Here is a 14,716-nt window from a genome sequence, read left to right as displayed (position 1 = left end):
TATAAAACGTCAATATACGCCGTATCTCCGAATAATTACCGAATAAAATATTTTTTGATCGATATATTTTTCGATCGAAAAGTATTTCGATCGAAAAAAAGTATATATATACAATCGTTGCCGTATTCAATTGAAAAGCATTGTGGACTTTCTTGGACTTTAGAGAGCTTGGAGCTTCTGAGAGTTTTCCAGATAGAGACAGCGTCTTCGATTTACAGCAGTTTTCAGGTATATTTTTTAAATTTTCAATAAATATTAACTTTTTTTTTGTGTTGTGCCAGACTTGTGTGGTGCAGTAGTTTCGGCTCTCACCACAAAGTTGGCTTGCAGGTCGTAGGCCACTTCGTGGTGTGTAGCCATATGGCTCACTCCAGAGGTGTATAGAATATAGTTTCCTTTCCCGTGGTGTGTAGTTATATAACTCACTCCAGGGAAGGCTTAGGGTAAATTTAGATTCTCACTCGTATGGTGTAGTAGTATATCTCTCACCATAGAGATGAGCTAGGATTAGAGGTCGACTCGTGGAGTGTAGTAGGCATGATGCTACACCTCTCACTTCAGAGTGGCCTATAAAATTTACAATCTTAAAGTAAATCATTATTGATTATTCTACATAGAAGCACAAAAATTAACGTTCGTCATTTTAACAGTGTAGAGATGTATACTTTACGCCCTCTTCATCTTAATACGACTTTCGTTATTTTTGTGCTTCTATTTCTGTAGTAACATCATTGTTCATCAGCAAATGACTTGGTGTTACTCTGAACGTAGATATATACAACAATTGATTTACATTTGAGATTGCTGAGTTGTTTGCTGATGGTTGTGTTGTGCGTGCCACACACTCCATTAGAAATAGCTTATAAAATTTACAATTTTAGATTAAGTTTTTCTGTCATATGTGTTACATAGAAACACAAGCGTTACGACTCGTTATATTAAGGGTGAAGAGATGCATATTTTCATGCCCTCTTCATCTTAATGTGACATACTGGTTACTCGTGTGTTTCATATTCCAAAAGAACATCATTTTTCATCATTAAATGACTTGGTGTTGTTTTGGACGTAAACACATACGATAGGTAACTTACATCTGCAATTGTTAATTTATCCGCTGATAGTTGTGTTGTGAGTTCCACACACTTTATCAGGGATTAGATTGATAAAAACTATCAATCTATTTTACAACAGCATCCAGGATTTTCCAACCCTTTAGATGTAATTTCTTTCATCATCTCACACTTCTGCACATAGCAGGGTCCAGTTCTTGTGTTGAGAGCATCTCACACTCCTGGCCTGTTTCTCTCTCTCTCTCTCTCTCTCTCTCTCTCTCTCTCTCTCTCTCTCTCTCTCTCTCTCTCTCTCTCTCTCTCTCTAAATTAATTTTCATGGTCGATTCGCACAATGTGGTTTGTAATCATAAGATTTTCTCTTTAATTTGCAATAATTTAGTATTGTTTAATAAATTTTAATCATCATTTAATATATATATAGGGTAAACAATCATTATATAATAACTATGTTACTATGGTGTACAATCATTTCGTAAGATTCTTAATTTATAATTTTTTCATACAGATATGGCAGACACGAAGCTAGCGAAACATCAACGAAAGTTTGTCTCCGAAGTGATTGTGAGACACTTCCATTACTCGTCAGAGGCAGAGATTAGGCGTTGTTTAAACCCTGTCGCTCCGGAGCATTTTTATCAGCTTACAGAGACTCTAACCAAGTCTATGTTTGAGCAGCTCCAGGCAGAGTTTGCACCATCTATTTTTGACATAGCCCTCCTGACATCAGGTGCTTTAGTAAACATGGTCAAACAAACCATTACAGATCATGAAAACCTTTCAAGAACTGAAAAATCGTGCAATTACTTCCTTGCCAAACATAGTTGAGCGCATACATCTTGTGCAACAGCTTTACACAGAGTTCAAGAGCAAGGAAAAGTTAGAAAGAGTAGCAAAGCATGCAAGAGTGGAAGCCAGCTCTTCTGAAGCTGATGTTGAACCATAAATCATTCTTAGAATAGAGCCTGCAACGTCATCCGTTGCTACATTAGACCTCTCTCAACTACCACCTATTTTACACCTTTTACCCGACACAGCCGTCTTCAATATCCAAGCTCCACAGCTAGGAGAGGGAAGATGGGCACATGTGAAGCATGTGGGTGTCACACATCCCGCTTTCAAAGATCAAGTGTATGTTGCAAAAGTGTTCAAAGTACACTTACATGGGCCCCCCATGGAGCAACAGGTCAAAGACGAAGCAACAATTTTGGATATTTCACATCGAGGTACTATCTACCCTCTTGCCATGGTGCGCCACGTGGAGCGACCAATGCTCATTTCACGATTTTGGAATGGTGGCCATGTGGAGCAATGGATCAAAGAATGCACTGCAGACGGCATCCAACCTGTCATCCGCGATTATGTACTCACTACAGGAACAGTAGAGCTATTCCAGGAGAATATTTTGCAGATCATCAATGCTCTCCTCCAAACTCTAAAGTATATACATTCGCATAAATACCTCCACAATGATCTACACTCTCGGAATATGATGCTGCATTTTGGAGAAAAAGGTGTTTATGCCGGCATTGTGGATTGGGGTTCATGCACCAAAACAAATACCACAGCCGGTTTTCCTCCTCCACGCGATATGCAGATAGAAACTAGAAAACAATATGAGAGAGATTATCCATGGGCAGCCCCCGAATGTATATCTAGTAATCCTCCCTCCTGGACCAAAGCTATGGATATTTATTCCATGTGTCATACATGTAAACGCATTTTGAAGTGCTTACCAGAGCCCCAGGAACAAAGCAAGAGACATTTTTTGAGTAATGTACTTGCTCATCTTGAAACCGGCAAGCGCCTAAACCCCAAAACCCGGCCTAACGCTTTTGACCTCTCCTTATGATTAAATGGTGCCCATAGAGTGGGTTACAACATTGTAATGACATCTGGCTTACGACCAACTGATGATTAATGAAAACACAAGTCTCATGATTTCATCATTGTTTTACTTTTGGTGTCAGATTTAATTGTATGTTTAATTGAACAAAATATCTATGTTTGTCATTTGATATACTGTCCAATGTCAAATTAATTGAATGGGTATTTAAAAGTAATGACATGTTCACCTAATATGCAGATATGGAAGAAGAACTCAACCACGCTGAAGCTCAGGCAATTTTTAAAGAAGAACAAGTTAGATGTGGAGAAGCAGATCTTTCTACTATTGCAAACATTGAAGAAGATGAATCTGAGCTACACGGCGAACCACTAACCCTTAAAGAGTGCAAAAATATTTTCCCTAATCACTTTGTACGCCATCAACTATTTCAAATAAGTGGCAATGCAAAAGATACAGCTCCGTTAAAGCTCTCTGATTTGCAACATAAAGGACTGGCACGTGTATTGCTGCAAAGGTTTGTACGAGAAGAGAGATGCCTACCAAACAACAACCAAGCAGCAATTTACTTTATCCAACAATGCTATGTTCGATATGTTTTGCTGAAGAGAGTGGATTGGTCAGATCGTCCAGGCACCACTGGCGTTGGACGTGGACGCATTGTAGAAAAGGTGACAGCACGCAATGCAAATAATCCAATGCCTCCTCGCAAGCGTCCTATTGTTTTACTTCTTGAAGAGTCATAAACACTAACTGAATTAGCCAGCCAAGGACAAGACCTTGCCAGCCAAGGAGAAACACTGGACATGCTTCGTGGCCGTATTCTTGAGCTTGAAATAGAGTTAAATGATGCACAGGCAAAGCTTCAACGATATGAATCATTGTATGGACCTTTGCCAGATGATACTACCACTTCACATAAAGATGGTGCTCAACCATCCCCTGAGCTAGGAATTACAGATTTTACCATAGACCAGCTTATAGCAAATCTATCAAACTCATAAGTCACTCACAAGCTTTTTGTAATCTCAAAATTATATCAAACTCTTTTCGATTGAGTAATTTCCCAGAACCTTGTTGTAATTTCAAACCTACATCGACTTTATGTAATTGTTATTCGACAAGATATTATCGGCAATTTATATTTGTGTGTGAGTAAATATGTGCGTATGAGAGAGAGAAAGAGAGGTTTTGATGTGAACGACAACGAGATACCACTTTCTTTCATCATATGCAAAAACTTGTTAAGTATTACAATGGTACTCTCACAAATCATCTCCATCTTCAAAAACTGCAACCATATCATCTACTTCGTCCATATCTAAGCATTATGAAACTATCTCCCATTCCATATCATCTTCATCATCAACTTCTGCAGAAATAGCTTCATGCGTTTGGAAGACTCCATATTGCTTTTGAGCGGCTCTAGTTGCAATGTTTTGAGGCTTATAAATAAATCTCATATTGCAAAAAACATACACCAAATCAGCAGCCCGTTTAGTATGAAGTCTGTTTCCCTTTTTCGTGTACACAAAGTCGAATGCTGACCAATTTCGTTCACAACTTCCACTTGATGCAGCTACTGATAAAACTCTAATTGCAATGTGTTGCAACTCCACTTTCTCTCCACCATACTCCTTCCACCATAAAGGTGCACTTGTTTTGCCAATGGCATCTATATGCCACAGATCCTGAAACATACCAGTTGTCTGTTGGCATAATCTACTCGCTGATGAAAAGCTATTTTTCCATCTTCGTGCCCTAAGAGTTGGGAGCACACTGTTTTGAAGTCGGACATAACTTCTCTGTTGGCAGATTGCTGATGCATTTGAAACTTAGGATCCAATACAAAAGCCGCACCATGCAATGGCGTATGCAACTGCACCCAACGCTTGTTAACAGTTGTAATCATGGTAGCTTTATCCTTTGCAACAAAACTAACATTTTCTCTTAGCTTACGTATAGCTTCTGACATATACTAGTAGACCCGACCAAAAATAAAAGAATCTGTGTCAACTGCTCTCAAAAGATCTACAAATGGCTTAGACACGGTTACTATTCTTTCTACATTACGCCAAAAGACTGGCGAGTTTACTATTTGTGCACATCGACCAGCTGCTTCCTGATAACTTGGATACTTGCTGAGCCATCCATCCCATCTTCTGTCTGCTAAGGTTTCCATCAATGCAGGCTTCAACTCTTGTAAAGCAGCAAGAACATAGTATGCCGTAGCAAACCTTGTTGCGCAAAATATTTGCAGAGCTTTATTTAGTGACCTGGTCCAAAAACGAGCATACGAAAATTGATGCTCTCTAATGAATTTTAGCACATGATTTGCATCCAATAAAGTTTGCTTCACACATGCCATTTTACCAATATCTTTTAAAAGCAAATTTAAAGTGTGAGCTGCACATGGTACCCAAGAAATCTCCGAATACTTAACTTGAATAGCTCTTCCTGCTCCTTTGTAGTTGGCCACATTATTTGTGACAATAACAGTCACATTCTTTGGTCCACCTGCCTTTGCAATTGCATGCTCATACACCCCTGCTAGGTAGGTGATAGTCTTCTCTTTCAATGAGCTGTCAATTGCTTCCACGAACATAGCCCCTCTAGGGTTAATAATCATTACATTGATTAAAGGTTTTTCTGACAGTTAGTCCATCCATCCAATGCTATGGTGCATCCATATGCTGGAACAAACTCTAGGACTGTGCGTTTGAGAATGGCTTCAGTACTGTCTTTGACTTTATCAAGATATTCAGTTCGCATCTTGTTATAGTCAGGAAGCACAAATCCTTTTTTGGCTGTACTCATCAAAGCATCTTGAAATATTGGATTGCGCATAACATTGAATGATATGCCACACGCAACAAATGCTTGTGTCCATTTTAAATGCAACTCAAGAAACCATTGTTTACCTAATTCTTCAGGCATTGTCTGTCCATTGGATGACGCTCTGCCGGATTTGCTTGTGCTAGGAACTCCTCCTGATGTAGAAGCATGTCCATGAAGAGGGTTCAATTGAGAACTTTGATCATTTACTTGAGTGGTACACACCTCTTCTGTTGCCTCATTGCATACAGATGGTTCAATATTCGCATGAATAGCTTTAGAAATATCACCTTTATGTTTAGCTGCAAGAATCAACTTTACTTTGCGAGAATACATGGCAAATTTTTCATGAATATCTTTTGGTGGTGCCCCGCACTTTTCAACATTGCCAGGGACTTTAAACAAATTCTCTTTAATTATGGTTGCATTACCACTGAACTCGTGGCCACAAGATTTACATTTAAGTCGAGATGTATTTCTCCCAGCTTTCAACTCATGCACATAACTCCACTCTTGTCCTTTCACCATGATGCACAAAAATAGTTTGCTAGTAAAAACAAAGTCAATGATCATTTTCATAATCAAAATCAATTAAAACATTAAATTAATTTAACTAACAATGATTGAACAAAATTAAAATAATTAAAAACAATGATTGAAAAAAAATACAATAATAAAAAACAATACCATTGGATTACATATAAATTGCATCGATTTATCTAAAGTGCAAGCTTGTATCTTTAACACATTATGATAATCAATAATTACAATTAAATCAAGTATTAAAATGATTATCATTATAAATTACTATACATACAAGAGCTATAAGTGACATTTTTAAATGTCAAAACGATAATCACTTACAATACTTGATAATTATCGTATCTATGTAAAGTGCGAACAAAAAGTTCTTACACTTTACCATAGATTTTTAAGCGATTATCTATCTACAATGCGAGCATATGTATGCTCTCACACAGTACGGTAGATTTTGCAGTCCAAATAAAGATAAGAGAATATCATTATTTTTGGACATGTTTTTCCTAAATTTTTACTCTAGTGAGAGCACAACAGTGTGAATAGCTCTACACAAAACGTAAAAATATAATTTTGTTTCATTATATTCATTTTGAAGTGAGAGAAAATCTCTACACATCAAAATTGAACTTTAAATTACATAAAATTAATTTTTATGTAATTATATTTTTAAACTAATTATCTCATGTGAGAGTACACTCTACACACAACGATAATATCTTACTTTTTTTTTATTAGTCACTTTCAAGTGTCAATTAATTGAACACATTGACAAGTGATTCTTATAATTACAGTTTGTATCAGGTGAGAGATTAAACTCTTCACAAAATACAAACTTTCAACTATTTACTAAGTTTTTCAAAACAAATTCATATATTTGAATCACAAAACTTAAAATTCTATTGAATTTTAATTTTTATTGCATTCAAATTGTTTTATTTTTTTACAAATTACATTTTTTGATCGTTTGGTGAGAGTACTCACATGGAAAACACTGACTTTGAAAGCTGGTATGAGGCCTTTCGCGTGTTTCTATATATACTAACATATTCAATCGTTATAATTTTTGATCGAAAATAATTTCGATGGAAAAGTTTTTCGATCGAAAAATCAAGAAGTTATACGATTGGCCATTTATGCTGATGTGGCACCGTATAATACGGCCGTATAATTTAGATAAACGAATAATACGCCCATTATTCGTGTATTATACGTCTCCCGAATAACGAATAATGCAACTTAGGTGATCAGAGCATAACCACTGTGAACCAGTCCAAAATTGTTGTTGCCTTGGGTGTTCATCGACGTAATATAGCGGCATCAAGCAGTCGACTGGGAATGAAAGATGAGGATGAAGTGTTGCCACTTAGTGCGTGTCATAGACAGTTGCATGCCTCTGCATACAAGTATCACAATCGAAACTAGAGATTTGGTGGCCGCTTTCTGGAAATCCGAGACAAGAGTTTCTCCTAACAAAAAGGATATCTGTAAGCACAGGATCGAGGCAAATTGTGTCATCAAACATCCCATACATCTTCTAGATGATTCTCAGGTAATATGTGTTGCCCACATTGTAATCCTTGCTCGCCTTTTTACTCTTGGATTAACACAGAATACCACAACTTGTTAGCCAACAATCATTGTACGAATACTCAGCTCCATAGTACCATTTCCAGCATGCCAAAATTTGACCAATTCCCAGCATGCCAAACCTGGTATCATTCTGGTACCAATTCCTACCTTAGTAGTACCCAATTTGAAGCTTCTCTAGATTCTGAATAGTACCAAACAGATGCATAGTACCATTGTTTGGTAGAAATGCTCCAAAGTAAAGATGCACAGTCCCAATTAGGTACTTTTTTGTATCTAGAAAGTTGTTATTTTGGAACTATGGATCCATTTTGTAGCTTTGCAGTATACAAAAAAGTACCCAAATTGGTACTAGGTTTCCAAATTGGTACTATGCAGGGCACAGACATGTACCCACTTTGGCACTAGGGATCCTATTTGATACTGTGAATTTAGGCCGGTACTATGCAATGTACAGAATTTGGTACTAGGGATACTGTTTGATACTATGAATTCAGGCTAGTACTATGCAATGTACAGGATTTGGTACTAGGGATCGTTTTTGGTACAATGAATTCAAGCTAGTACTATGCAATGTACAGGATTTGGTACTAGGGATCCTTTTTGGTACTATGAATTCAAGCTAGTACTATGCAATGTATAGGATTTGGTACTAGGGATCCTTTTTGGTACTATGAATTCAAGCTAGTACTATGCAATGTACAGTATTTGGTACTAATGATCCTTTTGGGTACTATGAATTTAGGCTGTTACCATGCAATGTAGAGAATTTGGTACTAGGGATCATGTTTGGTACTATGAATTCAGGCTAGTACCATGCAATGTACAGAATTTGGTATTAGGGATCCTGTTTGGTACTAGGTTTGGTATTATGAATTCAGGCTGGTACCATGCAACGTAAAGAATTTTGTACTAGAGATCCTGCTTGGTACTAGAGATCCTGCTTCGTACTATGAACTCAGGCTAGTACCATGCAATGTACGAAACTTGGTGTTAGGGATCCTGCTTGGTACTCTGAATTCAGGCTGGTACCATGCAATGTACAGAATTTGGTAGTAGGGACCCTGTTTTGTACTATCGATTCCGTTGGTACTATGCAATGTACATAATTTGGTACTATGGACCCTGCTTGGTCTTATGAATACAGGCTGGGTCTATGCAATGTACATAAATGTACCCACTTTGGTACTATCAATCCAGTTTGGTGCTTTTTTGCACTTAATTTGGTACTATAGCATGAAATCTTGCAATACAGTGCCAAATTTGGTATTTTAGAATGAGTTGGTGGTTTACATTGTTAATTTTGGTACTGTAAACTACTTTGGTGCTTTGCTGTTTTATAGTAATATCCTAAGCTCTAATGTGGATCAAGTTTTGTATATAGGTGGAGCTCTATAGAAGATTCAAAAGCACATATCCTGTGGTGGAGTTTTCACTTAGGTCCTTTGAGACACTCAAGCCATTCTTTGTCCGAAAATTAAAGGAGCGCTATACTTGTTGCTGTATTTACCATATCCAGATGGTATACTTCAAGGATGTTTTCAATCAAATGCGCCAGAACAAGTTTGGGCATCACGCAAAGGAACATCCATGTACATGCTCCATTTGTGGTACACAGTGTGAAGTAGGTGAGTGTTCTGCAAACCAGGCAGTTTTTCAGCACATAAATATCTTACTAGATTTCATATTGTTCCCTCGCCCTAAGGATCATGAATATCATGCACAGAGATGCTTGCTAGGAGAGTGCCCTAGATGTGGTGTAAGGAAGTTGTCATTCTGCCTAGACGAGATTGCAGGAGATAGCAGGGAGGTGATTGTTAAGATATTTAAGGATGTGGGTATTGGACAGGTTAATGCTGAAGGAAACGAGAAGAAGAGAAAGGAGTTAGTCATGGAAAGGATGCAAAGTGCAACTTTCATTCATCTTTTTTCAGACCATCTGAAAAGCTTTGTCAAGCACAACTTTGTTTTTAGGTGGCAGGCCCAACAATTTAAAGACTGCTTGCTAAAGTTTCCAAGCGAGTTGTGGTTTCTGTTGTTGATTTTGCAGAGAATTACAGCTTTAAAGTGCAGAATGAGATTCAGTCCATGCATTGGTGGTCAACACATGTCACAATACTGGTGCACATCTCTTATATCAGAAATTCAGTAGGAGCCATTGAGAAGACTTTGCATTTTTACATATCAGATGATGAGCTCCATGACACAGTCTTTGTTTAGCATTGTTTTCTCTTGCATGACAATTGGATGAAACAACAAGGACAATGTTTCCGTTATCTTTGGGTTTGGTCAGATGGTGCCGCTTCAGAGTTCAAGGCACGACGACCATACTATTTTGTAGCCAGGTATTATCAGTTTTGACAGGATTGCATATGATACACAACTTCTCTGCTTCAGGACATGGAAAAGGAGAGCATGATGGTGCAGGTGCTATTATCAAGAGAACCTTGATGCATGAGGAGCTAAAGCCCGATGACTGGCCCATGAAGTGTGCGGCTGATGTGGTCAATTTTCTAAACACGAGGTTTAACATAGCGAGGGAAGGTGGGGGTGCCAGCACAAGAAGGGTCTTCTGATTGGTTTCATCGAATGATGTGTTGCGTTCTCCACTATGGGACTGCAAACCAATTGCAGGGTCTCGCTCATTCCATTGTGTTGACGGCTACTCTACACACAATCCATGTGATGTGCATTTTCGGACACTGTCTTGCTTTTGTGATCCTTGTGTGCATGGGAAATGGAGGAGATGCAATAATAAACAGTGCACTGAAGAATGGAAATATCTCTCCATTAAGCCATTGGAAGAGTCTGTACAAGTAGGTAGTGATGAGGACGAGGATCATGAGGAGAACTACAATGATCTGCTTTCCTCCCAAGTGAGTGTGGATTTAACCATGCCTATGTATGAAGGAGACCCTAAGGTGCTGAGCCAATTACTATTCATTGGAGATAACTTTGCAATGAAAGCAGTCGAGGAGAAAGAGGACTTCTACCTTCTAAAGTGCACCAAACCATGTACCAGGCACCAAGATAAACTGTAAACGTTTGTGCCAATCATGGGACTTAAGACCACTAAGATTTTCATCTCTTGTAAAAGCTATTTCAAACATTGCATGCACCCAGTGGGAGTAGTCTTGAATGAAGATATAGTCTTCTTCACTTGTTGGTCTTCTACACAACTCACAGTGGATGGACCTTTTGGTATAGAAAAAATTCCATTGGGTTTAAGTCAAGGCCACATCTCTGGCATTCGACCCACAGCCTAGAGGTCATCTATTTCGGCCTTGCTCTCCCTTTTGCGAGTGATTGTTTTCATAGAACCTCTCCCACATTCTTGAAGATGCGCATCAAAGTACCAAAGGACTTAAATCACCAAAAAAAGAAAAACAGCAAGTTCTGTACATATCAGTACCAAAGTGCCAAAGTACCAAAGGACTTAAATCACCACAGTCTGAAAAACAACAAGTTCTGTACATAACAGTACCAAAGTACCAAAGGACTTAAATCACCAAAAAAACAAAAACAGCAAGTTATGTACATAACAATACGAAAGTACCAAAGTAAGATGTGCAAATAGTACCAGGTTGTATGGACAGTATTAAGTTGTGCAAACAGTACCAAAAGTACCAAATGTACCAAATGTACCAAAGGACCAAAATGAATAAAAATAACCAAAAGAAACAAATAGTACCCAATTGTGCATACAGTACCAAATTGTGCTAACATTACCAAAATTGTGTGGACAATATAAATTTGTACAAACAGTACCAAATCCTATACACGATAGTACCAAATAGTACAAAAAGAACCAATAGTACCAGAATATATACAAATCAATAGCAAAGGTAGATACAGTACCGAAATCAGCCAAACCAGTTTGGAAGTTAAGGGATTCATACCTAAAAAGAGACTTTGCATCTTCATCAACTTAGGGAAGCAAGCATGCAGTATGGTCATCAGATTGTGTCTTTGGCTGTAGGACCAAAGCATCACGTAGCATCTCCTCCTCAGGCTAAGGATGAAGTCCTCCACATCAAGTCTGACCATGCAGTATTTTTGCCGGGAGACTTGCACGCATCGGGGTCTACATCCCTCTGGACATGGGATACACCACAAATCTTCGGGTTCTTCATGACAATCCTTCAGCAGAACTCCATTCACATCCAGAATGACAAGGCGCTTAGTGCTCGCCTTTACGTTCAGCGGCATTGATGTATCCGGTCGCTTTTCATTCAGCCACCACCTGTCCCTCACTGAAGTACCACAAAGAAAAATGAGTAGAGGAACATCCAGCCTTTTGGCAATAGTGGACATTTAGCACCATTAAAGGTTACCAAGTGTTGACAGCATGACATAACAAGGAACGGACACATTAACATCTGACTGACATGACACCAAACATTGACAAACGCAAAATGGGATCGTATTTCATGATAAGCCAGAAGCAAGTACAAAATGCTGTTAAATAGCTAATTCTTGGAGGTTCGCGGCTTGAGACCACGACCTTGAGACCATGACCTTTGGGGCGCTTTTTACATTTCATAAGGAAGAGTTCGAAGAGTGTGGCACAGTCAATGCTATAACCTATTTCTAAGGTTTTCGCCTGCCCCGCACCTTTGGCCTCCTCCATGGCTTTCGTCTCCTCCGCAAAATAAGATGACTCCTTCGTGCCATACTCTTTCACAGCCTCGTTCGCACCCTCGGCAGGTTCCACCTCCTTCGCACTGTCAGCAAGTTCCACCTCACTCTTTGCCTGCTGCCTCTTCTTTCTGCCTGCCTTCTCCTCTACATACTTTGGAGTTGCATCCAAACACTCGGCCGCCGCCGAGGGAACTTCCGCTGCCACCTCCTCATCAGCCTAAATTTCTGCGTTGTTCTTCTTGCCTAGCTCTATCTCTATGTCATCAACTTCCTCAATCACTTTGCTGTCCTGTTTATCCTTCTCCTGCACTTCAATTTTCAGTTTAGCTTCTGCCATACCACAGCCCACACCAGTCTCAGACCCTTTCCCTTCCACTGTGCTAGCATTAGGGCCTTGTTGGCTCTCCTACGCTTTGGCTTTAGTGTTATCTTCCTCCAAACTGGAGTCTAGAGCAGGCTCACCCTTTTTGCCTTCCATCGTATTGGCACCAACGTCATGCAATACTTCATGCACAGACTTATAAGGATCTTCCTAGAACATGTGACTGGCATCTGACTTGCCGTATCCAGGAAGATCCTTCCGATCCACAGGGGTGTTGGTGTGGTCATGGGTGTCCGCACCGAAAGATCCTCTCCCTACATATACACAAAGATGAAAGAGAAGATTAGATCATAAATTCAACTGATATTATAAGCATGTAGTGTCCAACACAAACACCCCACTTACATTTTAATAATGACCTCCCTGAAATCCACGCCTTTGCCTTGGAAGGGATTGCAGTGTTGTAAAGTGCCTTCACCCACGTATCTTCCATTCTCAATACACTTGCAAAACACAGTGGATGATACTGATGCCTGCAGGGAAGGATGAAGGTACCAACCACGTAAGAAGCCTCCAAAGCCTCCCCACAGGCAACACAAGAACCAAACACATGTATTGTGTTTTCAAGGTCCACAACATGAGGCCTTGGAGTCAACGTGTGAGTCATCCCTCTCTTCACATCAACAGAGAGCTTGCTTACAAATTTGTACTGGTCTTGGGTTTCGAGGGACTTGTTGTAGAGCCTGGCATACTCTCTTTGCAAAACAGAATGCTCTCGTAATTTACTTACCAAAACAACCAAAATGCATGGAAGAACACATGCAATAGAAAAAAATTATTGAAAGAGTACCAAAATAGAACAAAACAGTACCCAACAGGCACCAAAGCAGTACCAAAATTTACTACTAGCAAGGAATAACACATGCAATACCAAAATATTAGTGCAACACTTACAAAGTAGAACCAAGACAGTACCAAATCAAACAATTAGCAAAGAAAACATTATTAGAAGAAAATACCAATGTAGTATCAAGGTACTAGAAATACCAGAATTACCAAAAGTACCTAAAGTACCAAAAGTTTCAACAGTACCAGAGCAGTTTCAAGCACCAAAAGTACCCAAGTCATACTCAACATTACAGTATAAGATAGTAACTAGAAAGTACCAAAATAAGTAATCAGACTACCCAAAGAGCAGATAAATACCCATAGTACAAAGGATTGTGCCACATAGCACCCAAGGCAAATCTGTAAACTATATGAGTACCAAAATTCTCAAGGCAGTGCCAAAATGGTCAAAGAGAGAACCAACTAAAATAAATAAGCACAAAAGGTTACAAGGAAAGTACCAAAATAGGTTGAAGTACCAAATGTTTCAACAGTACCAAATCAGTATCAAGCACCAAAAGTACCCAAGTCATACTCACCATTACAGTATAAGACTGTAACTAGAAAGTACCAAAATAAGTAATCAGACTATCCAATGAACAGATAAGCACCCAGAGTACCAAAGATTGTGCCACATAGCACCCAAGGCAAATCTGTAGACTATATGAGTACCAAAAATTCTCAAGGCAGTACCAAAATGGTCAAAGAGAGAACCAAATAAAATAAAGAAGCACAAAAGGTTACAAGGGAAGTACCAAAAGTACCAAAATAGGTTGAAGTACCAAATGTTTCAAGAGTACCAAAGCAGTATCAAGCACCAAAAGTACCCAAGTCAAACTCAACATTACAGTACAAGACTGTAACTAGAAAGTTCCAAAATATGTAATAAGAGTACCCAATGAACAGAAGAGCACCCAGAGTGCCAAAGATTGTGCCACGTAGCACCCAAGACAATATCTGTAAACTATATGAGTACCAAAAATTCTC

This window comes from Adiantum capillus-veneris, chromosome 8 (assembly GCF_014529385.1).
Source record: "Adiantum capillus-veneris isolate H3 chromosome 8, ASM1452938v2, whole genome shotgun sequence".
Classification (NCBI taxonomy): domain Eukaryota; kingdom Viridiplantae; phylum Streptophyta; class Polypodiopsida; order Polypodiales; family Pteridaceae; genus Adiantum; species Adiantum capillus-veneris.
Note: the sequence above shows the minus strand (reverse complement) of the source record.